The sequence below is a fragment of the Myxocyprinus asiaticus genome, chromosome 17, assembly GCF_019703515.2.
Source record: "Myxocyprinus asiaticus isolate MX2 ecotype Aquarium Trade chromosome 17, UBuf_Myxa_2, whole genome shotgun sequence".
NCBI classification, from domain to species: Eukaryota; Metazoa; Chordata; class Actinopteri; order Cypriniformes; family Catostomidae; genus Myxocyprinus; species Myxocyprinus asiaticus.
The window spans coordinates 10,849,277-10,875,881 of NC_059360.1; the positions used below are offsets into that span (position 1 = coordinate 10,849,277).

Sequence of the window (26,605 nt, forward strand, 5' to 3'; positions counted from 1 at the left end):
TCATTCACCTTCCTTCAGGGAACGAGGGTTACAGTCTAAATCAGAACATTCCCTTTCAAATCGGTCACTTTGTCACTGTGTCAGTAGCTGATGCTATGGGACATGAATACCATCGCACCATGCTAATGATTCACACTCATGAGGTCACGCCAATTAGCCAGTAGGGTAGTTAAAAGGCATTGCCATAATCTCCCCTGCGTATTGAGCAATAGAGGGGAAAAAAAGAAACCTCGATATCCATGAATGCTTTGGAAATATAACAATGATACTAGCCATACTGGATAGTGAAACACTGTACAAAGATTCATGTCCATAACGCAGTGGAGCGAAAACTGTAGAACGGTTGTTGACTGAAGGAATAATGTAATGCTACTAGCCGAAAGGTTAGTAGAACAAATGTTGCTCTCCACACTGGGAAGAGTCAAGGAATGGCATGGTCATTAGACCAACAGTCAGTACACAAATGACACTAGTCAGTAAGACAGTGAACTTTGAAAAATCAACCCACTTATGCAGTAAGGATCTGGGAAGAGAGTCCAATTAATGTCACAGGGATTAATGAAAATTCACACATCTGCACTGATGTTCACAGATGCCTGTGCTTTCATGCTTGTTCCTTAGATTGTGCTAAAATCAACCAATCGTTGAGGTGGTTCAATACACAGACACCACTCAGTCTCAGCGGAGCGAGCGGTGCATCTACACATTTCATAAATGTATGTAGGGCCAGGGACAAGCCAAAGGGCAAGACTGAACTGGTATGCAGTCCCCTCAAATGTGATTCTCAAAAATGGCCTGTGACGAGGGGCTATCTGCACATGAAAGAATGTGTTTTTTCAGATCGGTTGACATGAACTGTTCCAGAGAAAGGATGTGAGACAGAATCTGTCTCCAAGTAATTATCTTGAATGGAGAGTGTCTAATTCAAGCATCTCAAGTCCCCTGTAGGCCATAGCCCACCATCCTCACTGGCACTAGCAGAAAATAGCAGCAAGGTGGACACCTCGCAAACTGAAGCACACAGTCGTGAGTAGTTTTGTGCTTCGTACAACATGTTTCAGAAACTTTGTTGGAATGTGACAGTCATGGAATGAAGCAAACAGCAACACAAACAGTGAACACTGTGACCATGTTCTCGGTCCCGGCCCGTCGAGGCCTGAAGTGTCCAGCGTCACACCGCAAACTCATTCCCGACTCATGAAGAGGGAATAGCAAGAGGGCTGCTAGGTGACACAGAGGCTCCTTAAGTGCCTCCCGGCGTGCTGTGCACATTAGTAAAAACAGGACGAAAACGTTGTGCCACAAATGAGATGTCCCACTCTCGTTTCAGGCCCACATCGGGTAGAGACCTGGCTGGCTGGAGTGGCAATTCATGGCGTGGCACGTTTAACAAGCACTGCTATAGCAGCTGTGCCAGTGATCTGAACTCACTGAATAAGGAGAACTTCAAGTCATAATAAGCTCCTCGTGCATCTCTGGAAAAAAAACAGCACAGGCAGTGAAACATGGAGGCGCAAAAACATGTCTCACTAATGAAATCCCAGCGACAAAATATGTCTGATATCATCACTGCCAAACATGAACTATAGCACCGTGACAAAGCATGCCGCAAATCACCATGGGCACATTAAACGGGAAGCCACTTGAGATGGAGAAGAGGAAAGGTACAAGGCTCAAGACTGCGACAAATCCTCAAACTCTTCGTGCTCTATATCCTGTCCTTGCACACCTCCCTCATGCAGTCCCTCGGGAGCTGAAGGAGTATAGTGGTAGGAGTCGGGAGACTTATAGCGCAAAGTGTTTCAAGTTTCATATGCTCACAATGAACGCAATCAATCTCGGCGAGCGCTGTATCAGCGTGGGCTCAGTCCAAGCAATAAGAGTGTTCATACTAAACGGGCCAAGTCTTTTGATATGGAGGAGAAAAGGCACGCAAAGCTTGGTCGGCGACAAATCCTCCTCACATCTCCGCTCTCTATTTCCCATCCTTTTGCACCTCCCATGTGCGGCCCCTCGGTTGCCGCAGAAGGAGTATAGTGAGAGGAGAGCAGCTAATACTTTCAGAACAAAAGCAAGCATTGAGCAAAGGGTCTTGAGTTTCATGTGTTCACAGTGAACACAATCAGTCTCAACGAGTGCAGCTTATATAAAACAGCCTTCACGCCCGTCAGACAGAGAGATATATATTACTCCCAAGTGGAAAGCATTTGCAAAACGCCATCTTGGAAAAGCCATTGTTAAGCAAACGACTCTTTTATGTGTTTAAACTCAATAAAACACACAACAACAATCGCAATACAATAGCGTTTCAAAGGCGGAAGTGATGTTTGTCTGAGCACAGGCAGGTAGATAGAAAATGAATCCACTCACAGTTATGGTGTGCATATTCAAAGGCGAAGCACATGTTATGGCATCCAGAGCACAAGAGATGTTATCGCAACCCTGAAGAGAAACATTTTATACGGTTTATATGCCCACGATTAAGCGTGCATCAGGGTTGGAGCATGAAGCGCCATTCTGCCAATTAATTGCCGTCATTTTAAAGGACTTTAGTCATCATCACTGCTGGGAGGAGTTTCCCGTAGTGTCAGCTACTGACTCAGCCTTGAATTCTGTAACTTGAAAGGGAAATTTTAACTTCCTTAATGCACTACATCAAATATTAAGCTTCACTAGTATGTCAGTATCTGATCCTGGTTCCTCTCGATTGTTCAGAGCACCCAGCTGCAAGGATATAAATCGGTGCCTATGCATACAGCACATATACACTAGCTACCAATGTCTTAAGAATGGACTGTCTTCATTTATGTTTTCGCCAACCCACCTGCACCTAGACTCAGTGCATGCTTGCATGACAATACCAAACCTCTTTGGCTATGCCCACTGACTTTGGGCACATGATGTATTACATACCACTGCGCTTAAGATGTAACAGTTTTAAAATAGCACCATAAAAGTAGTCCATACGACTATGGGCTCTTTTATGTAATTTTGGAACTTGACACACCAGTCACCATTCACTTTAATGATATGGAAAAGAGCGACCAATTTTTATTTTATTTTTTTATTTCTGAACTATTCCTATATTTAGTATACCTAACAAATGCCTGAATGTGCTGTACCCTGCCGAGTCTGTCATTTCTCATAGGGTAAGTCTACAGGGAGATATAGTGTAGCCCACCCAGGCTTCCATTAGTGCATTAATGCTGATGAACAGCAGTTCTCAGCATCCCTGTTACACTTGAAACATCCCTTCACTCTGTCTACATGGGCTGCTGTTCTTTGTGAGTGGTGGGAGGTCTTTACTCCAGGCTGGTGTTAGATTGTTGATCTCTCTTTAAGCTCTCAAAGACAAACATTTCCAGTGTGTCTTCCTCCAGAGCTCAGGTATTGTCCACTCAGACAGCTAAATGCAGACATATGGATCTCAATAGCTTTGTGTTGCAATAACACCATATGAAGAGCCCTCAAGGCATTGCAATACAACAAATTATTTTCTACTTTGTTTACAATAAAGGCTTTTCTACTTTTTTCATCCTTTCTTGTTTTTCCCATTTTTATTTATTTATTTTTTATTAGTATTTTTTTCCTTTTCTTTCTACCTTCCTTTATTTTCTGCCTTCCTTCCTTACTTCCTTACTTCCTTACTTACAAACAAGCTGTTCATTGGTTCTGATGGTTTGGTCACAATTATTCATCTTTATTAATATTTAAACCATTTTTGTTCATTGAATTTATAAACTTTATGAACTCTTTAAGAAATTCTGCCTTCGAGTCATAAACCAGAAAGAATAATTTATCAGATCTTTCAAAATTTTATGAGACATTATAATTAAATGTTATAAACAGTCCCAGAATTAAATTGAATTACCCAACTGTCAATTCCTTCCATTTTTATTTCTGTACTTTTATTTCCAAACCTCTTTGTCCACTTCAGTCTCATGCTGCTCTTCTCTAACTTTGCACCTTTACACTTTTCCATTTCCTTCCTTCCTTCCTTCCTTTTTCTTTTGGCTTGAAGGACTCACAGTTGAGTCACAATGTGCACATTAAGACTTATATGCATATCTGGAGATGGCAACAGAAACCGGTTTCCCTAGGGTACTTGTGACTCACTTTAGTGGCCTGACTTACAATGTGACGCACATTCAAACACCCAATTACCAAAATGCCTCTGCGTGCACATCCAGCCTGCTCACAATAACTATATCCAAGCAACACATTGTCTTTCTAATGACATTTTAATGATTTTACTGTGCTCTCGGCCCCTGCCGAAGAAATGACGGATCTCTGGTGTCCTTTAATCAGTGCAGTTCCAAGGTTTTTCTTTTTCCCTTTCATTCCCGAGAGGATTTGAATAGTGGACTGTGGTGGATTTCCATGTTCCCTGTTGATTGATTGTCCAATGAAGCCAAGCTTAATGAGCAGTTCTCACACTGGTTTAAACTGATTGGCAGTCATTTGTCATGAAAAATGAGGGAATAGAAGTGGCGTGTTTGTCACCGCTACATCTCTTTATAGTATACCTTTATATTTGATGTGGTTTATATTTGAACGTTATTAGTTTCCTTTGAAATGAAGTGTTGACATTATGGCATATAATCATTCTAGTTGTGGTCAGTATAAGCAAACATATTACCCAACCCTGCTAAAACCTAGTTAAAAATCTATAGATTTATGATTTTTGCAAGAGCATACACATGTATAATTTTTGTACTTCCAATATAAAAACACACAGTACAGATTAAGAAAATGTAAAATAGACACAAATTCTTCATTAAGAGTTGAGAAAAAATTACTTTTAAAAATCTTGTATTTTACTTTGAGCAATGCGATCAAAAAAGACAAATGATGAGTCTTGCGTGGGTTTAATGTTTTTGCTTTAGAGAAGGCTATAAATGTTTTGGGCAGTCTGCATACAAATTACTTTATTTGATTGTGCTGTGAAGGATGTATTCTCTTTTTGAACATCTTTCAAACTCAACATGCACCATGTTTAAATCAATTGAACTGGATTTCATGGACTCTTTTATATTCCATTGCCATTTTACTGCTTGTGATTATTATTTTTATTTTTATTTTATTTTATTTTATTTTATTTTATTTTATTTTATTTTTTATTTTTTGTAGTATCAGTTTCAATTGGCACACCACAATGTGCAATTTATGCAAACTCTTAGGTTTTAATGATGCATGAAAAGCTTTTCTTCAGGATTCAGTACATCAAAATTAATTAGGACTTCTCAAAGTCAAAGTCATTTTTATTGGCATATTTTTTTCTTTGCAGATCAAGAAAGAAAATGCGAAGAATCAATGTATTTTATTTAGCTGAGAGCCGAGACTTGGGAAACCAGAAGTGTTGGTGAAGTGTGGTGGATGTGATCTGTCTGTCTTTGTGACTCATGCACTCAAACAAAACTCAATCAGACTAAATTCTTTTCATGTGCACCTCTAATGTCACACTTTGATTTTACCTCTCCATAACCACACATCACTTCTGCTTCCTGCTATTTTTGTGTGTCTCCTTTCAGTTTCTCAAATATAGATCTTTAGTTTCAGTGTGTTTTAAGGTGTAGAAGGTTTAAAATCCTAACTCTGTGTCTAATTCAGGCATGACACAATAAACATCATTCGATAAAAGCAATCTCTTCCATGTTAATCTTTCCAGTTAATGTTTCTGTGAATCTTTGTCCTATCCAGTTGGTACCACGATAACCAACATATCGTTTTGTTGGTTAGATCCTGCTTTATATTAGGTGTCTACAATGTACATTACTTTCTTTTAAAAAAAGCATTTAATCCAATGTACTTATTGTGTACATACAGGTTTTTCTATTTCTAGATTTGCATTTTTTGCTACTGAGGTCAGAGGTTGATGTATCAAAAAAGAATAACTTGGGTAGGTCTAGGGGTAGGTTTATGGGTGGGATTAAGGGTAGGGTCAGCAGTGTAATTAAAGATGTAATCACATGCAGATTCTTAAAATGTAAGTACAATGAAGCAACACGTATGAATAACATAAGGACATTGTATCAAATGCTATTTTTGTTATTTTTTTATTTAAATACATAGTAGTCAAGGACACTTAATATAAAGTGGTTCCATTGGTCATTTGGTTTCTATTTCTGTGTTGTTGCGCTTGGTAGCCCCACCCACAGTAAAACTTCATTGTTCCCAAATCCTGCTCAACATGCTGTGTTCCATAAATGTGGATGTGGCATATTCCACCTTGCCAGTATACCTTTGCTAATGAGATTTTATCATTCAACATACAGTATTTTTTTTTATTATTATTTTGCTCAAAAGTGAATGTTTTGTGTTAACTTTGTACATATGCTTCAGTGGCCCTATGTTCGTGTGAAAGCATCCTGGTGAAATCAGAGTAAATACCGAAAATGTTTGGTCAAAAGCTGGTAATACTGACTTCCCTAGTTGAATGGAACATAAACAGCTGTAATGGTGTTATGTCACGCTACTTTCTTACTTTCACTGTTGACAGACAAAGTATTTGTTAGCATTGCACCTGGGGTATTCATTGTCAAATCAGCCTAGTATCAGAAACTTTCAGCTGAAATTTTTGATTTCATTAATAATTTTTCTGAAGAAAGATAAACATAAATGTTGATGAAATCCAAAATATTAAATTCCATGGATCAATATATACAGAGTAATCCATTATATTTTAGAGGGGGTCAAAATATAAATTTTCGCATACGATTTTAGAGCAAAACTACAGGTAAAAAAATAAAAAAAACTCGGGAAGGTGGCAGCACCATTATTATATTTTTACACTGAGATAGGTAGGTCTGTTACTAAAACAGTTGACCTTAGCACCCTTTGTTGCATTATATGCCAGTGGAGTGAGTAAAGGAAATTTTTTTTTGTTTGTTTGTTTTTCCAAAGTTTGAGTGCCTACAACTCCAAAAGTATTAAAGATATCTTAATATCTATTTTGATTCTGGTTCTGAACAAAGGCCCTATATGGTTAAATCCCAGAGGTATGGGGCTCTCAATATGACTCCGTCTTTAAATAGAATTTTAATGGTTGAAAAGCAAATGTGGGTCATGTGGTATGAAGCTAGTTTTTCTTGTCCAACAGTACAAAGGTCTGAAGTCCAAATAATGTTGAAACTAGAAATGTACTGTTGTATAAAATTGTATAAAATTGTCATTTTGTCCCCTCTTTACAAAATAATGGATTACCCAGTAAATATTGATCCATAGCATTTAATAGTTTGGCTTTTATAATCATTTATTGTTTATTTAACCAATATATATATATATATACACACAAACACACTACCGGTAAAAAGTTTTGAAACACATACTCATTCTTTATTATAATTATTTTTTCTTCACATTTTATAATAATAGTAAAGTCATCAAAACTATGGAATAACATAAATGGAACTATGGGAATTATGTTGTGACTAAACAAAATCCAAAATAAATCAAAACTGTGTTATATTTTAGCATGCTTCAAAGTAGTCACCCTTTCCCTAGAATTTGCAGACATGTACTCTTGACATTTTCTCAAGAAGTTGGTTGAGGTATCACCCTGGGATGCTTTTTAAACAGTATTGAAGGAGTTCCCATCTATGTTGAGCACTTATTGGCTGCTTTTCTTTATTATTTGGTCCAAGTCATCAATTTCAAAAAAATTGATTTTATTACATTTTAGTTTTATAATGAAATAAATTAATATGGTGGCACAATTATATTTTTGTCTACAAAACAAATTTCAAACATTTAAGCATACACCTTCAGATCAAAAGATTTTTAAGATCATGAGAAACATTTCAGTCAAGTGTTTAAAAACTTTTGACCGGTAGTGTGTGTGTGTGTGTGTGTGTGTGTGTGTGTGTGTGTGTGTGTGTATATATATATATATATATATATATATATATATATATATATATATATATATATATATATATATATATACACTGGCGGCCAAAGGTTTGGAATAATGTACAGATTTTGCTGTTTCGGAAGGAAATTGGTACTTTAATTCACCAAAGTGGCATTAAACTTATCACAAAGTGTAGTCAGGACATTACTGATGTAAAAAAACAGCACCATCACTATTTGAAAAAAAATCTTTTTTTTTATCAAATCTAGACAGGCCCCATTTTCAGCAGCCATCACTCCAACAACTTATCCTTGAGTACTCAATTTGGTACTAGAAAATCGCTTGCCATTATATCAAACACAGTTGAAAACTATTTGGTTTGTTAAATGAAGCTTAACATTGTCTTTGTGTTTGTTTTTGAGTTGCCACAGTATGCAATAGACTGGCATGTCTTAAGGTCAGAATTAGGTCAAAAATGGCAAAAAAGAAACAGCTTTCTCTAGAAACTCATCAGTCAATCATTGTTTTGAGGAATGAAGGCTATACTTGAAATTGCCAAAAAAACTGAAGATTTCATACAAAGGTGTACACTACAGTCTTCAAAGACAAAGGACAACTGGCTCTAACAAGGACAGAAAGAGATGTGGAAGGCCAGATGTACAACTAAACAAGAGGATAAGTACATCAGAGTCTCTAGTTTGAGAAATAGACTCCTCACATGTCCTCCGCTGACAGCTTCATTGAATTCTTCCCGCTCAACACCAGTTTCATGTACAACAGTAAAGACTCAGGGGTGCAGGCCTTATGGGAAGAATTGCAAAGAAAAAATCACTTTTGAAACAGAAAAACAAAAAGAAAATGTTAGAGTGGGCAAAGAAAAACAGACATTGAACAACTGATAATTGGAAAAGAGTGTTATGGATCTTAACCCCATTGAGCTTTTTTGGGATCAGCTAGACCAGGGGCCGGGAACCTATGGCTCGCGAGCCACAAGTGGCTCTTTGTTAAAAATCAAGTGTCTTGCCAGGTGTCTCACCATTCACCAACACATGATCGTTTAAAACTTTCTAGAGATAATTTTCCTGCAGAAAGTGTGGGTGCGATTGCAAAGTCAGTGACACTGTTTTGATTTCCTTTCTCCCGAATTTGTCGTACAGCCTACTCCTAGTGAAGAAGGTTTGAAATGAACACCCGCCAAATGCAGATTTTTCATGCGGAGTATTTTGCTGATGTACCAGCTACTGTGGAAGGCGACCTGTAAGACTTCTCGGAGTGATATATTACAAGAAATTAGACAGGAAGACGTGCGTTTGACGAAACGTGATTTATATTTTGAAGAACAGATGAAAGAAAAGCCACTGATGCGCGTCTGATTTGATGTGTGCGCAGGGAGCTCTGCTGTTCACGAGTGCAGTGAAAGCGCCTCTCCAAGACACGCACATTCATAGAGTTCTGGGCCTCGTTTCCCAAAAAATATTGATCTTAGCTGTTAAGAGCATTTTCTACGAGTGAATTATGAATGTTCGTTATTTTTTATGTGCGCACAGGGAGTGAAATAGCACCCACCACACTCCAAATTCGACGAGACTGAATCCAGTTCGCAAGCTCCTCGTCCAAATGTATTTCATGCAAGGGTAATTTTGCTTATCTACCCGCAACAGGCGGGTGACCAGTAAGACGTCTCGGAGTGACACATGACAAGAAATGCTGCTGGTCAAAAAGACAGATCAAAAGTTGAAGAAACTTTATTATATTTTTAAGAACAGACAAAAGAAAAGCCCTCAATGCTCGTGTCTGATTCGGTGTTTGTTTAGAGGCGTGCAGCACGACCCTGTCTCGTGGAACAAGCGCATGTAAAGAGTTATCACTCCTTTTTCTCTGTTTCATTCATCTGAAAACTGTTTGCAAGAATAATGTCATCTATGAGAATACTGCAAATGATCACCGATCATCTCGTGAGGTGCTGTGAGTTTACTTCGCTTTATTTCCAGGGAGCAGTTCGCTCTTACACATTGTGAACGCAACTCTGCAGGTTCAGTAATATATACAGGTATCTTTGTATTAAAGAAACAAAGATGAAAGTGATTAAATCATAAAGTAATACAAGACATGCACACTTTGAACCTAAAATTTAGTTCTATTTTCTTTACTTTAGGCAGCATAAACTGTATTACCAAAATGCAATACAAACACATTAGATAAGAACACACATTTGACAGCATTATTTTGGGAACACAAGGGAAATTATTAGGCTTATTTATTATGATTATGTTTATTATTATCTTTACAGTTATAGTTGTCTTTAATTCTTAATTTGTAGGCTATTATTAATTTCCACATTTTGTTGTTGACGGATGCTTGCGTGATGGCAAATAGTGCCGTTGGAGATGGTAAATGTTTGGATTTGGGGAGGTGGTTATATATAAGATTTTTTAATCACTTAGTTATTTTAATTGCTTTTTTTGTTTCATTTAAAGTGCCATTTGAATTTAGAAATGACTTTTAAGTTTTTTGTGTTTCAATAAATTAATTTAATTTTTAAAGCAAAAATATTCACTGACCCTTGGCAGGGAGGTTGACCATATAATCGAATATTGCACTATTATAAAGGCGATGATCATTTAAAATATTTTTTACATATCGCCCAGCCCAAAAGGGAAGTTACATTTTTCATGAACAAATGTATAATGAAGTAATTTTATGGAGATATTAAAAATCTAATCTAACCCTAACCCTAACCCTATACCTGCACAAACACGTGTCCTCAATTTCATATTGCAACATGATACCTATTCATTTTTAAAATATTTTTTTGAGTAGTCCATGGGCAATATAAACATTTTATTTTATTGAAAAATGTTGTTTTTGAAAATAGTAAATTATTTGTTTGTGCTATGGCTCTTTCGAAAAAATGCATCTACCAAAAATTTAAAAATTGGCTCCTTATTGAAAAAAGGTCCCCAACCCCTGAGCTAAACTGTAAGGTGCGTGAGAAGTGCCTGACAAGACAGCTACATCTATGGCAACTGCTACAGGAAGCATGGGGTGAAATGTCACCTGAGTATCTGGAGAAACTGACAGCTAGAATGCCAAGGATCTGCAAATCTGTCATTGCTTCGCGTAGAGGATTTTTTGATGAGAACTCTTTGAAGTAGTTTAAGAAGTACCAATTTATTTCCATAAGAGCAAAATCTGTACATTATTCCAAACATTTGGTCGCCAGTGTGTGTGTGTGTGTATATATATATATATATATATATATATATATATATATATATATATATATATAATATTATATATATAATATTATATAATATAACTGTGTTGACAAGGAATGACCCACCTGCTTAGGACACACTATTGCATTTATTTATTGCTATATTCATGTAGATCAATTCTACCCGTGGTGTAGCGGCTTCTTGGGCCCTGGCCAGAGGTGCCTCTCTAACAGACATTTGCAGAGCAGCGGGCTGGGCAACACCCAACACCTTTGCAAGGTTCTACAACCTCCGGGTGGAACCGGTTTCATCCCAGGTAGTGGCACGCAACACAAGCGGATAAGCCTGGGATAGCCGGCCGGGTGTATCGCTTGCACATAGCGCCTTCCACCTCCTTTTGAGCTGAAGACGTGCGCTGTTAATTCCCAGTAGTGTTCACAAAAGTTGTTCCCTGGTTGACTTCCTCCGAGCCCTGTGGCAGTCAAGTTTTCGGGGAGACTCGCTGCCGGCCCAGTACACGCGCTAACTAAGAGCCTGGTTCTGGGGTAGGTGCTCCGCATGTGGCGGTTCCCTGTAAGGCTAACCCCATGCGATCTATATCTTCCGCTAATTCATTTCCCTGCTGGCAAACTGCGTCTTCCTTGGGCAAAGCCCCTCTGCCCCAGTCTCCATGTTGTATTACTCCTCCCCCATTGGGCAGGATCTACCTTGAAGGCTCTCCACATGGTTGGAAAGACCATGTGATGTACTCTTCCACTTAAATATCCCCCCCTCTCTTGGGGCAAGGTGTGGTCTCCGCAGTGTCCTCCCCTTGGGAGGGACACCCCCCGACTAGACCTGGCGGCCCAGTTGGATAATCCCCCTCCTTTTTTAGGGAGTGGAAAAAGAGAAGGGGAAAGAGGCCACGACTGGGTTAAACCTGTCTCTATCTCTGGGTAGTCGATTTGTCCCCAAAAAGGGCCGTTCGACACTCATAACTGTGTTGGTGGAGGTTACGTGTCGACTTGGTGTGCTGGCTATGAGGCACACAGCAAGTCTGCCCACCACACACCGCCAGTTCATGTAACACAGTTCAGCCTTGTGGCGTTTTGTATAGGGACCCCTAGTGTCACTACATCGACACCAACGTCGAGTGAGTGACAGATAGGGAACGTCATGGTTACTGGTGTAACCTCCGTTCCCTGATGGAGGGAACGAGACGTTGGTCCCTCCTGCCACAACGCTGAACTACCCGCTGAAATGGCCGGACCTTATATCGGCTCCTCAGCATAAAACCTGAATGAGTGGTTGCATACCAGCTCCTTTTATACCCGTATGTTTGGGGGAGTGGCATGCAAATACCACTCGCCAATTTTCATTGGCCTTTTATCAAAGACCAGAGGTGTCTCGGGCTCCCAAGAGTGACCCCTAGTGTCACTACATCAACACCAACGTCTCGTTCCCTCCATCAGGGAATGGAGGTTACACCAGTAACCATGACGTTTCAGTACACTTACAATTATAACTAAGGGTTTTCTTAACTTAAGGGATTCCTTGTAACTGGGCACAGCACTCTTGGAGCTCCACTTGCCCTATCAGATTAGAGGACCAGAACTAACTGTCGTATAAAGTATGTATATATTTTGAATGTACTATTTGCTTTGTGATGATAGTAATGGTCTCAATGAGTCTGTTTTTTAGATATACTTTAATAACAGAGAGGAATACATTTTCATTCTTATAGTTAATTTGTATTCTAATGGTTGATTTTTGACATCCATTATGAAGTATACTTTTATTTTCAGGTTCACTCGCAGCAGGACCCCTTCAGTGAGCAGCATTGCACATGAAAGCCTAGAGGTGCGTTTGGGTGAGCGTGTACTGGTGGTAGGACAGAGGGCAGGAGTTGTCCGATTTTATGGCAAAACAAGTTTCGCACCAGGTACGACACTTGTAAAACCGCCTGCCTTGCTAACACCCTCCCGCAGTTTACGATGACTCTAAAAATTATGGCACAGGTCAAGGTTAATTGCACATTTATAGAAATTCAATAGCTGTTCCGTTGTTAATGTTCTCAGATCTCTTTCCTTTCTGTAACCTCTGAATGAATTAAAGCCATATTTCAGTAGCAGCATAAATGTTCTGAGATGCCTTTTATAACAGTGGATAGAAAAATTTTATAAGTGAGTAAAAGCTCAGCCACTTAAATTTACTTCATACACAATTTTCCTGTCATTCTGCTTGGATTTTATGTCCACCACTCTGCTGCACTTTTCAGATGTATAAATATTATTCGCTTAATGGTTACTCTGTTGACCCATGTGTTTACTGATGTTTATGGAACAGTTCACCCAAAACTGACTATTTTTTTATTATTGACTCTACTCTCATGTAGTTCAAAACCTAGATGCCTTTCTTTTTATGCAGAAGACAACAGTAAAAGTTTAGCAGAATGTGCGTGACCCTGGAAGTATGCCACAGGTCTGGTTGTATTCATTGGTGCTAGCAATGTTAAGGTCATGGGTTAGATTCCCAAGGAACACACATACCCATAAATGTACACTTTAAATGCACTGAAATTTACTTTAGATAAAAGCATCTGCATAAAAAGAAAAATGCATAAATGTATTGTTCAAAGAGCTTTTTTTTCCATAGAATAAAAGATAATGGTTTCTGGCCCTGTCAAGCTCCAGAAACAATGACAAAACACTATAAATGTATCATAAAAGTAGTCCATATGATTCATGCACAATATTCCAAGTCAACTGAAGCCATACAATAGCTTTGCATAAAGAACAGACTGACATTTAAGTCATTATTCACTGAAAATCTTTCCCACTGCCACATTAATTCAAGCTTGCGCATATTACAGTGCTTTCTGAGCCACCATATTTAAACAATGCACCAGCGTGAATAAGATTTGAGGGCTATGGTTTAAAAGATATAGTGATATTTTGTAGGATTTCAAGTAGACCCACTGTATTCAATGGTTTGGAGGAGTTATAACAGACTTGATGACTTAATGCATTATATTGACTTCATACACATTCCCATTGAATGCAATTTTGTATCACCATTGCACTTTTATCATGAAACAAACTGGTGTAGCTTGAAACAAATGAACTTGTACCACAGGTCAACAGTAGCTTATTCAGGCTTTGAACTTCAAACGTTCAAAGCCTCTTGAACATTGGGTCTGGTAATTTGCTGTACGCATGTTGCTATTTTAAAGTTTATTCCTGGGCAAGACCTGAACTCCAGTGCCCTCAGTTCTGCAGGAAGTAAAGATTCAAAAAAAAAAAAAAAGTGATTACTTGCCATCCATGTTTAAGAGAGATCTTGGATCTCCTCCTCTTACTTTTTTATTGATGAGGTACTGAAAACCTTGAGGTGAAATATATTTTCCTTTCAATTTACCTCTTCATCTGCTATTTCATTGGTTCACAGGACAATGCTCACCCTGTGTTGTGCACATTGTTTACCGAAAAGAAACTGTGTACTTGTTTGTCCTTGCATTACAAAGCATTACAAAACTTTTGGGAGGAATAACTGGATTTACTCAAATCACAGGATTTGGTATTTGTTGTTTAGGCTGTGAGTGTGCAGAGAGATGACAGATTGGAGATTGTTTACCCAAGCTTAGGTTGGCAATCGGATCACTACATTTTTCAAAATGTGCCTGTTTGTACACTGTGTGTGCCCCTGACAGGCTTTTGGTTGGGGATTGAGTTGGACAAGCCGAGCGGAAAGAATGACGGATCTGTTGGAGGAGTGTGATACTTCAGCTGTTCACCGAAACATGGAGTCTTCGCCCCTCCCTCACGAGTTCAGAGGCAAGTTTGTCATGCAGGATTTGGATTCTTAACCGCATCTTGACCTAGTCTTATTTCTGGTATCTTGCTGATTTTTAGCACAATTATTTCAAGCCGACTGTGTCTTTGATTGGTGGACGGACATTCCGACCTTTCTGCACAAAAGCATTAATAAGATTGTGCATCGACATTTGCATGTCTTTTTCTGCATGAGGCACATAATGGCTGCCATAGAAAGAAATCGCCCTGCCTTCTGGCCTCAAAAGACATTTAAAATGATCAATCATTTAACACTCATGATGGGGTCTCAAATAAGATTCTGCTATATTATTGGCATAATTTTTATAATTTTATTTTTATGTATGAAACCCTTTTTTTAAACTGTGTAATTGAACTTTTGAGTGGTTGTAGCTGAGGCAATATTGTATAGATTCGGGGTGGGCTCTTTTCATTTGGGTCAGTAAGCAGTCACCTATCAACCACCCAGAACACCCCAGCAAACGCATTGCAATGCCCAGGTAACCACCCACAAGACCCTAACATTGTGATGGTGAGTTTTACATGGGCAAGTACCACTCATATTTTCTTCAGTTTATGGGTAGTAAACATGGAATAATATTGGAAACTGATATGTCAGCTACTTTATTTCCTGAAGTGTGACTTGCTATACTTAATCTAAAACTAAGCACCAGTCAAACTAAATTATTGGGGATTGAACCAACAACCTTTCACTTACCAGTTCAGTGCTTTAGTCCACTACACCACCACCACTCCTTTTACCACTCCTTTTATCCATTTTTCTTATTCAGAACCATTCACCATTCACCTATCCCATATGCCTCTCTCTCTCATTCCCATTGTAAAAACAGCTCTGCTGACTGATAAGCAGATTGTTCTAGAAACTATTTTCATTCTCTCTTCTTAATTAACCCTCAGGGCAGCCACAGACACACTGCCAGCTAAACCAATGGAGAGCCCCCCTAACCACTGCTTTACGCTCTCTAAATACTTTTTACCCACTTATCCGTCAGAAACTGATTAGTATTTATAAATAAAATTGGCTGCCAGCCCCATCTTATGTGCCCTTTGGTAATAGAAATGAGGCAGATTATGTGTATCAGTCTTTTTTGTGTGTCATTCTTTTCAACATGAAAGCAATATTGACCATATTTATGTTTTTAATACATGTTCCTGGTCTATTGTGCACAATTCACCTGTGCGAGTTGTTTCAAAGAAAAAATATCTCTGTGTTTGTAATCTTTAATCAAAATTTAACAAACTTTTGGAACCTCTGAAACAACTTTCCATTTCTGCTGACATCACCTAGGCTGTTTGGGTGGGGAAAATAATGTTAACCAATAGCCAAATAGCTATTTATTCATGGTTTTAGGCTACTGCTGTAGGCAACAGCCTTTTTAAAATCGTACCAATAGTTAACACAGTAATTTAACGTGGCTTACTGTTAATGCAATAAATGTACAACAATAATGGGAAATAACACTAAAAAAGCATTAGCTAACACCTTACTCTAAATATTAAAGCTGAAGTATGTCATTTCTGTGCTACTGCACAAATAAACATTATTTCCAAAACAGCTTTCTGAATATGCCCCCCTTCTGCCATATAAAAAACAAGCAGATAGCCCTGCCCCCAACTCACTCAATTTTATTGTATCTCTTGAGATGGGTCACTCAAAACAAACACAGGAATTTTCATAGTGCCACAGAGTCACAGGTTTACAGTTTTCAAGAAAATGTACCTACGAATGGCTTGATTATAATTGTTTCTGCATATTAAAAGGTTAGTTCACCCAAAAATGAAAATTCTCTCTTGATTGACTCACCTTAAGCCATCCCAGATGTGTTTGACTTTCCTTCTTCAGCAGAACCGAAGTGAAGATTTTTATAAGCACATTTCAGCTCTTTTTGTCCTTACAAAGCAAGATAATGGGTGCCATTTGACTGCTGGCTATTTGACGGTCCAAAAGGCAGGTTTAGGCAGCATAAAAGTAATCCACGTGACTCCAGTCAATCAGTTGTCTTCTGAAGCAAATCAATAGGTTTATGTAATGGTAAAGCAACGATTTAATGGTAAAAACTTTTAACTATCGATTTGTTTCTTACACCAACCTATCGGTTTGCTTTAAAAGACATTAATTGATCAACTGGAGTTGTGTGGATTACTTTTATGCTGCCTAAATATGCCTTTTGGACCATCAAATAGCCAGCAGTCTAATGCCACCCATTATCTTGCATTGTATGGACAAAAAGAACTGAAATGTAGTTATAAAAAAATCTTCACTTCAGTTCTGCTGAAGTAGTAAAGTCAAACACATCTGGGATGGCTTAAAGGTAAGTCAGTCATGAGAGAATTTTCATTTTTGGGTGAACTATTCTTTTAAGCTGGAATAGAAGAAACTATTTTAAGATGAAAAAAGTTACGTACTTCAGCTTTAAACTTTCGGGACAAAAAACCTCCTCAAAAGTGGGTGCCAGTGGTGTTGAAATTACCATAAACTCACATTCAGGTCTGGCTCCATTCACCCCCACTTTTCACAAACCAGTTAATAAAGCGCAACAGTGCCTATCCAGTATTCCAGCCATCTTAGTTCTGGAAGTATTAGTCCCATTATTTTTTTTCAAAAAATCCTTCATAAAATATTTCTAAGCCATGAACCAAACTAACCAGCTCCGAAATGGAACACAACATTACAAACATTGATTTGAGGTAAAAAAGTATTTGAAAATAAGACAAAAAGACAAAATCTTAAGACTGTGTACTTGATGTTTTAAAAGGGGCATAAACTACAATCCTATGAAGCTTTGCGAATGATGTAATCAAATTAAAAACGATGAAAAAAATCTAAAGCTATTGATTTAAACTTGTTGATTAAAAGTATAGAGTATTTTTACATTTTATTGCAAAAAATGCATATATATACAAATATACAAGTAGTTTGAGAGTGTAAGGTGACCGACTCAATTGTGTCATTCGCAATGCGTCATGGAAATAGCCGGTCACTGCAGAGCATTGTTTTCTCTGATTCTCTGATTGGTGGATCTTTGCTTTCCAGCAACATGGGTAGTGTAGTTCTTTACCAGGAATTCTGCTATTAAACACTATTTTTTCATTTTTTTTATCACGTTTTAATAATGCAGACTGATGGCTTCAGTAGCTCACGGTCTGTATTTAAAGTTATCATTAAAAATCAATTAGTCTATGGAGGAAATGACTCCATTCCCTATTTCTTTTTTTGTTTATGTATCACTCGGAAATACAACACAAGTAAAATGGGTTGCAAATTCCATTTCATGTGGACTTGAAAGATTTCTTTACCTGTCCATTTGTGAATTATTCCATTTTCTGTATCCTATCGTGAAAATGATTCCAATTTCATTCTTTCTGCATATGTTCTTGTTAGATTGTTTGTGACAGTTTTGACAAGTGGCTGTCAAATAAAGCCCTGTGGCTGTCACTACTTAGAAATGGATAAATTTGCAGTTTGACTGCTAACGGAGTATACGCAAGGGTAAAATAATGTGCCTTGGCAGTTTTCTGGCAGAACGTCTGTTGTAAAAGTCCAGCAAAAGAAGTAACATTGAACATTCTCTGTTTTAACTAGCAGGATTCATGGCTCAGTGGACTGTCTGTCAGAACTGTCCTCCTCTAGGATGAACTATTCCTTCACAGGTGAGCCTTCCCACACATCCGCTGTCTGATTCATTCTCTTCTGTCAGATCTTTTAATACTAGAGAGGGTTTAGACATTTCCTTTGTTCTGCCACATAAAATAAACATAATTATTTTTATATATGTGGCCATTTTTCACTTATGTGTGGTTGTGAGCTTGTTTTATTAAGGAATTCGATGCACACTAAGCACTTCCTCAGCCATCGCCATGCAGAGAGAACCAAGTCGGAAAGGTCAAGTCAGCAGGTGGAAATGATGTTAACATGCATGTACCCTTATAAAGGAAAGAATTTCTCTTTGGTGCCGTGACTTAGAGATGAGCCAGGTGCTCTGACACATTGAGCCTTTATGCTCATGTGGGTTAAGCAGGATCGAGTCATCCGTTGTCATTTCCTGACCCTGTTCCCACCTCTTCTCCTGATCATTTCCTGTCCTCTTTCTACTCTACTTTTTAATAAAAAAGGCAAAAATGCCAAAAATGTAATAATTTATCAGTAAATATGCAGAAATGTAGATATATTCGGGGTTGGGGAAAAGAACAAGTGACTGAAGCATCAAAATATTTTCTCATATGTTTTTGGATCACTCCACAAAAAAAAAAATAAATAAATAAATAAATAAATATTTGAAATTATTTATAATTCATAAATCTGTTGAAAAGGCATGTGCACAACAAATCATTGCAAATAAGTGTGATGCAGTGTGCAGCAGTGCAAAAACTGCATCTGTAGGGGCATACACCATGAAAGGTGCACTTACACTGTGCAAACAAGCAGCCACAGAAAAAATGTGTGCTGATTGACAGTGACAACATTTAAGTTGACTCTGATGTGGTATTTCATTTACACAAAACAAAAGCTGCAGAAACACTTTTGATACTAGGTTATTATACCCGCTCATTCTGTTTCTACTGGCAGATCAGAATAGACATTTTAGCATGGCTTTTATTCAGAATCTTCACACAGACTTTTGCACTGAATCATGTTCACTCGCCAAGGATTTGCGGCACCTATACCGTTGCTGAAAAACTTTAGATGCTTCAAGCATCATTTTGGAATCAGATTCTGGTGCTGGTCGTTCTAATCTCAAATGCTGTTAATTTGTCTGTGAAACACAAAGAATTTTTAAAGAATCTTTTCCATACATCTGCCAAGCTCCAAAAAGAACAAAACAACACCATAAAAGTACTGTATTTTTTTACTATGATGTCCATAGTCCATATGACAGCTGAAAATGAATGTGCCATTTTTAATTTGATCGCAGACACAAATGATATTTGAGAGCTTTATGATTGAAAGCTTTATGACATTCATGTTGTTATACACTGAAAATCTTGAAATCCATTGTAGAAATATTCGCTTAATTGATTGAATTGTCATATCTTTTCAATGAATCAGTTGATCCGGTTCACAAAACCATTCACAAATCAGACTCATCTGGTTTCAGGTTCAACTCGCTGACTAAATAATCCAGTCGCAGCAGTTCTTGTGTTAATTGCTCACTGGAGGGGAATATTATCAGTTAATAACGACTTAAATTTAGGTCTGTTCCTCACATAAAGCTATAGTATTGCTTCAGAACACTAAGTCTATGGAATAAAGCACAAGTCGTATGGACTGCTTTTATGTAATTTTTTATTTTTTTTTATTTTGGGTAACTGGACAGACATGGTCAGTATAAACTGTTATTGTATGTAAAAGAGCTGAATCTGATCGAATAAATCTGATTGTGACTCCCTGAATCCAAATTTAATTGAATCATGAGGTGCCTCGACAGCATTTGTGGCATAATGTTGATTGCCACAAAAATTGCTTTAGAATTTTTCCTCCTTTTCTTTAACACAAGCAAAAATCTTGGTTCCAGAAAGATACTTACAAAAAAAGTGAATGGGGCCAATTCATAAACATTAAAATACTCACTGTTTAAAAAGTATAGCCACAAAATGTAAACAATATGCATGTAAACATGACTTTAGTGTGATAAAATCAATTACTAACCTTTTCTGTGCAGAGTTACAGTGGCAAGAAAAAGTAGGTGAACCCTTTGGAATTAGCTGGTTTTCTGCATTAAGTGGTCATAAAATGTGATTTCATCTTCATCAAAGTCACAAATAGACAAACACAATGCTAACAACACACAAACAATTATAATATTTTGTGTCTTTATTGAACGCATCCCATTAAACTTTCAAAGAGCTGTGGAAAATGTGAGCAGAAATAATCTCAACCAAGCGTTTCCAGTAGAATTTTTGGACATTCTTCCTTACAGAACTGCTTCAGCTCAGCTATATTCTTTAGGATATCTGGTGTGAACGGCACTCTTGAGGTCATTCCACAGCATCTCTATTGTGTTAAGGTCTGGGCTCTGACTGGGCCACTCCAAAAGGTGGATTTTCTTTTTTTGAAGCCATTCTGTAGTGGATTTATTTAGATGTTTAGGGTCATTGTCCTGCTGCATCACCCAACTTCTACTTAGCTTTTCAGCTGGTGCATAGCCACCCTGACATTATCCTGTAGGATATCTTGACAAACCTGGGAATTATTTTTTCCCTTTGATGGCAAGCGGTCCAAGCCCCGAAGCAGCAAAGCAGCCCCAAATCATAATGCTCCCTCCACTGTACTTCACCGTTGGGATGATGTTTTCATTATGGCATACTTAGTGCTGCCTGTTCTTCCCAAACAATTCAACTTTAGTTTCATCAGTCCACAAAACATTTTACCAGTAGTGTTGTGAAGTTTTAAGGTGGTCTTTGGCAAACTTCAGGCGTGCAGCAGTGTTTTTGTTGGAAAGCACCGGCTTCCTTCGTGGTGTCCTGCCATGGACACAATGCCTGTTTAATGTTTTCTGTATAGCAGATTCATGAACAGGGATGTTAACCAGTTCAAATGAATCCTTCAAGTCTTTAGCTGTCACTCTAGGGTTCTTTTTTAACTCATTGCGCATTCTGCGGTGTGCCCTTTGAGTCATCTCGGCTGGAAGGCCACTTCTAGGTAGAGTATCCACAGTACGAAATCGTATCCATTTAAAGACAATTTGTCTAACTGTGGATAGATAAGCTCTTCGAGATAACTTTGTAAGCAGCTTTATGCAAAGCAACAATTCTTGATCGTAGTTCTTCTGAGATCTCTTTTTTGCAAGGCATGGTCCACGTCAGCAGATGCTTCTTGTGAATAGCAAACTCAAAATGTGCTTTTTATAAGTTAAAGTAGCTCTAACCCACACCTTCAATCTCGTTTCATTAATTGGATACCAGGTTTGCCAACTACTGAATCTATTTAGCTTCTGACAAATGTATACATAAATGCAGGTAATTCCAAAGGGTTCACATACTTTTTCTTGCCACTGTATGTCCAATTTTACAGCTTCGATGCCATGACGCTGTAACGCCATAAACCCTAAAATGACCATAAAACACGTTTTTAAAAAATGTTACAACTCAAATAATACATGAGTTTATGTTAATGTTAATGCTTTTATGAAATAATATGCTTCAAATTTCTGCCTTTAAACACAAAAAATTGTCCATCTTCACTTCCATTGTAAGTGCCTCACTGTAGCCTTGATTTAAAAAAAATAAAAAATTAAAGAAAAGAATGGGATGAGTCCAAATTTTTTTTTAGTAGTAATCAACATTATGCCACAAATGCTGTCGATTGAGCTTAAATTGAACACGGAATATTCCTTTTAAGATTCCCACCCCTAATAGATTTTTTTTTTTTTTGTATTCCCTTGTATCTCATTCTCAAAAGCTTTTTGTCTTTTGTTATCTTCTCTCAGGAACCGTTCCAGTAACTTGCGACACTGATGGAGCCTGGTCAACACTGGCTGGGGGCCGTCGAGAGCAAACAGCAGTACTGGCATGGGGCCCAACAGAGTGGGTGGCACCACCAGCTCCTCTGGCTCAGATGGCACTGTCAAATTCCACCTGGGCATGCAGGTCTTGCTAATTAGTGGCAATGAGATGGGCACCATCCGCTACATTGGCACATCTAACTTTGCCCCTTACATGTGGCTGGGCCTTGAGCTGTGGAACCCGAAAGGAAAAAACGATGGATCTGTGGGCAGCTGACGCTACTTCAGTTGCCGTCCTGGCCATGGGGTTCTTGTGCGACCCAGCAGGGTTACGTACTGTGGTATTAACGGAGCCAAACTGGTCGATGAAAGCAGCTGAGACCATAACATTCTCCAGAAGCATGGGCTTCCCAAATCTCAACCCATTTGTCTTTCTGTTAGTTTTGTTTTCATGGATTTGTTGTAAGACTTAAAAGGGCAGTTGTTGTCACAAACCCTTATGATGTTTTTTTTTCACGTTTTTTTTTTTTTCTGTGGAAAAATATTATCCCTATAATGTTTATAATATTAATGAATATTAATATATCCCTAAGAATAGGAACAGCCTTAGTTCCCATTCGTGTTCATTGTATGGAAAAAAGTACAGTGTCAACATTCTTCATAATTGCGCCTATTGAGTTTAAAAAAAAAGTTTTTGGGTAAACTAACCCTTTAAGCCAACTTGAAGGGATATTTTATTCAGAACTGCACAAAAACTTTCAAAAGGTGAACAAACTAAATATCATGTATTGGGGGAATATATTATTCACCAATATATCCAAACCCATTTGTCTTCCATGCAACACAAAAGGAGAACTTTTAAAGAATTGACATGCAGCTCTTTTCCATATAACAACATAGTGACCATGTCTGCCAAGCTCCAAAAAGGACTAAAAGTATCTTACAGGTAGTCCATACAACATGTGTGCTATTTAATGTATTATTCACTGAAATTTAAAGCACATCTTCTGAATCTGAAGGCAGATGCAAATGAGATTAGAGAGCTTTATCAGAGGGGAAGATAATTAGTCAATAATGCCATTAATTGAAGTCTGTTCCTCACAAAAACTTGACAGGAATGTTCACTGTGAACTGTCGTTGTATAGAGAAGAGCTGCATGAAGATTCTAATAGAAAAAAATTATCAAGAAAATTTTCAAGAAAAACACTCCTTTTGATTTTCATAAACAATTACGTACTCATTGGAACAATTGAGGGTAGAGTAAATAAGGGCAGAATTGTCATTTTTGGGTGAACTTTTCCTTTAATCCTTGCTGAGAATGTTTTAATTTTAGCTGGAGGTTTGGGTTCAGATGGGATATGACAAAGTAAACAGTAGAAATCTCTGAGCACTTTGATAAAAGGAATGTGGAGGAAGACAATAACTTGAAAAACAGCAGGATTTAAGCAGTTCAGAAGATTTAATAACGTGCAACGTTGGTTATATCGGCTCCTCAAATCCTCCCTGAGGAGTTTCACGAAGCATAGTGTAGTTTGTTAACTCTTGTCAATAGGACACTTCAGAACACAATTCAGAAACTTGTAATCTTTCATCTGATGCAAGAGCAGATACAATTGAATAATGATAAGCAATTTAACGCTAACACAATCCAAGGTCCAATCAGAGAATCTTAAATTAATTGTACATGCATTTTCCACCGGTAGTGCAGCAGTTGTTACTACAGGCTTGATCAGGGTTTTATTTTTTAATAATATTTAAAAAATAAAATTCTGTAACACACACACACACACACACACACACACACAAAAAATGAAATCCCCATGTCATATTTCACCAATCTTTTTTTTTTTTCAAGGAAATTATCATTTGTGGCATTATTTTCATGGCAAATTTAGCAAATTGCACATTATTGGGTTTAAGTAAAACCTTAAGTAAACATAAAGGCCAAATTTGATTAAAATGAAGAGTTTATGAAGACTTAAAGATCTCCCATGAGTTTTTTAAACCCATACCAGAAGCATTGTTATGTATGTGTTGGGTAGAAACTGAGTATGTGAAAGCTTTGAATCAAAGAAGCCAACATTTGTTAAGATGATGCATTATAAGAAACCAATTAGTATTTATTTATTTTATTTTACTTTTTATTTTATTATTACTATTTTAAGCACGGAAATACAGGAGAAGTTAGCATTCTCCATGTTTATATTAGATATCACAATGCTTAATGAAAAGACTGACAAAATTATCTTGCTGAAATAATTTATTTTTGAATAAAATTGTTGCTTATGGTCTAACTTTTACTTTTCAAACTGTAACATACACACACACACACACACACACACACACACACACACACACACACACACACACACTATATATATATAAAATTGTTGTAAGTTTCATTTATTGAAGTTCCTTTATTTATTTGCTTGTATTATTTTCCACTCCTTAAAAAGATGTTATAATGATTTTCCCCCAGATTCTTATATAATTCACCAATTTCTACCCAGAGTTTGCCACCTTGTCTGATAGAAAATGTGATGTGATGACAGCTAAGAGCTATGGATTCCTAAACACAACATGGCAGGCTTTAATAAAGATTTATAATTAAAGAAAATAGTCTGCACAACCCCAGGCTAAATTGTGTGTCCACTTAAACATAGAACTACAGTGCTATGAAAAAGTATTTGCCCCTTCCTGATTTCTTCTATTTTTGTGTATTTTTCATACCAAATAGTTTTAGGTCTTCAAACGAGATATAACATAAAACAAAGGCAACCTGAGTAAACACAAAATACAGTTTTCAAATATATATATATATATACACTGGTGGCCAAAAGTTTGGAATAATGTACAGATTTTGCTGTTATGGAAAGAAATTGGTACTTTTATTCACCAAAGTGGCATTGAACTGATCACAAGGTATAGTCAGGACATTAATAATGTGAAAAATTACTATTACAATTTGAAAAAAAAGAAAAATGTTCAGAACTTCTTAAACTACTTCAAAGAGTTCTCATCAAAAAATCCTCCACGTGCAGCAATGACAGCTTTGCAGATCCTTGGCATTCTAGCTGTCAGTTTGTCCAGATACTCAGATGACATTTCACCCCACGCTTCCTAACGAAAAAAATCAAAATCACTTTTTATTGTCACACAGCCATATACACAAGTGCAATGGTGTGTGAAATTCTTGGGTGCAGTTCCGATCAACATAGCAGTCATGACAGTGATGAGACATATACCAATTTACAATAAACAAAATTTACACAACACAATTTAAAGTCTAATATTGTAAATATACACATAATTACACACAACACAATATACAAATAATAACATACACTGTACAGTATACAATACACACAATATAGATACACATTATTCAATAAAAAAAAAATATATAGTATATATAGAATGTACAGTAGGTTGTATTGTACTGTATTGACATTCAGGCTGTTGGTTGATGGTAAGATGTTAAGAGAGAATATAATATAATAATAATATAATTTATGACAGTCCGGTGTGAGATATAAGAGTAAGAGTAATAAAGTGCAGTGCTGATGTATTTTGATCGTGGGAGATCAAGAGTTCAAAAGTCTGATTGCTTGGGGGAAGAAGCTATCATGAAGTCGGCTGGTGCGGGTCCTGATGCTGCGATACCGCCTGCCTGATGGTAGCAGTGAGAACAGCCCATGGCCCGGATGGCTGGAGTCTCTGATGATCCTCCGAGCTTTTTTCACACACCGCCTGGTATATATGTCCTGGAGGGAGGGAAGCTCACCTCCGATGATGTGTCTGGCAGTTCGCACCACCCTTTGCAGTGCTTTGCGGTTGTGGGCTGTGCTATTGCCGTACCAGGCGGAGATGCAGCCAGTCAGTATGCTCTCTACAGTGCAGGTGTAGAACCGTGTGAGGATGTGGCGGTTCATTCCAAACTTCCTCAGCCGTCTCAGGAAGAAGAGGCGCTGATGAGCATTCTTCACAACGGCTTCAGTGTGGATGGACCATGTGAGTTACTCAGTGATGTGGACACCCAGGAACTTGAAGCTGCTGACTCTCTCCACTGGTGCTCCATTGATGGTGATGGGACTGTGTTCTCTATCTCTTCTCCTGAAGTCCACCACAAACTCCTTTGTCTTACTGATGTTGAGGGAGAGGTTGTGCTCCTGACACCAGTGTGTCAGAGTGTGCACCTCCTCTCTGTAGGCTATTTCATCATTGTCAGTGATCAGACCTACCACCGTTGTGTCATCAGCAAAC

General features: G+C 37.8%; 1 pseudogene; it reads left to right on the plus strand.

Moving 5' to 3' along the window:
- LOC127454705 (CAP-Gly domain-containing linker protein 4-like) overlaps window positions 1–24,660 on the plus strand; it is an 86,596-nt pseudogene extending 61,936 nt beyond the window's left edge.
- Window positions 24,661–26,605: the final 1,945 nt, after the last annotated feature.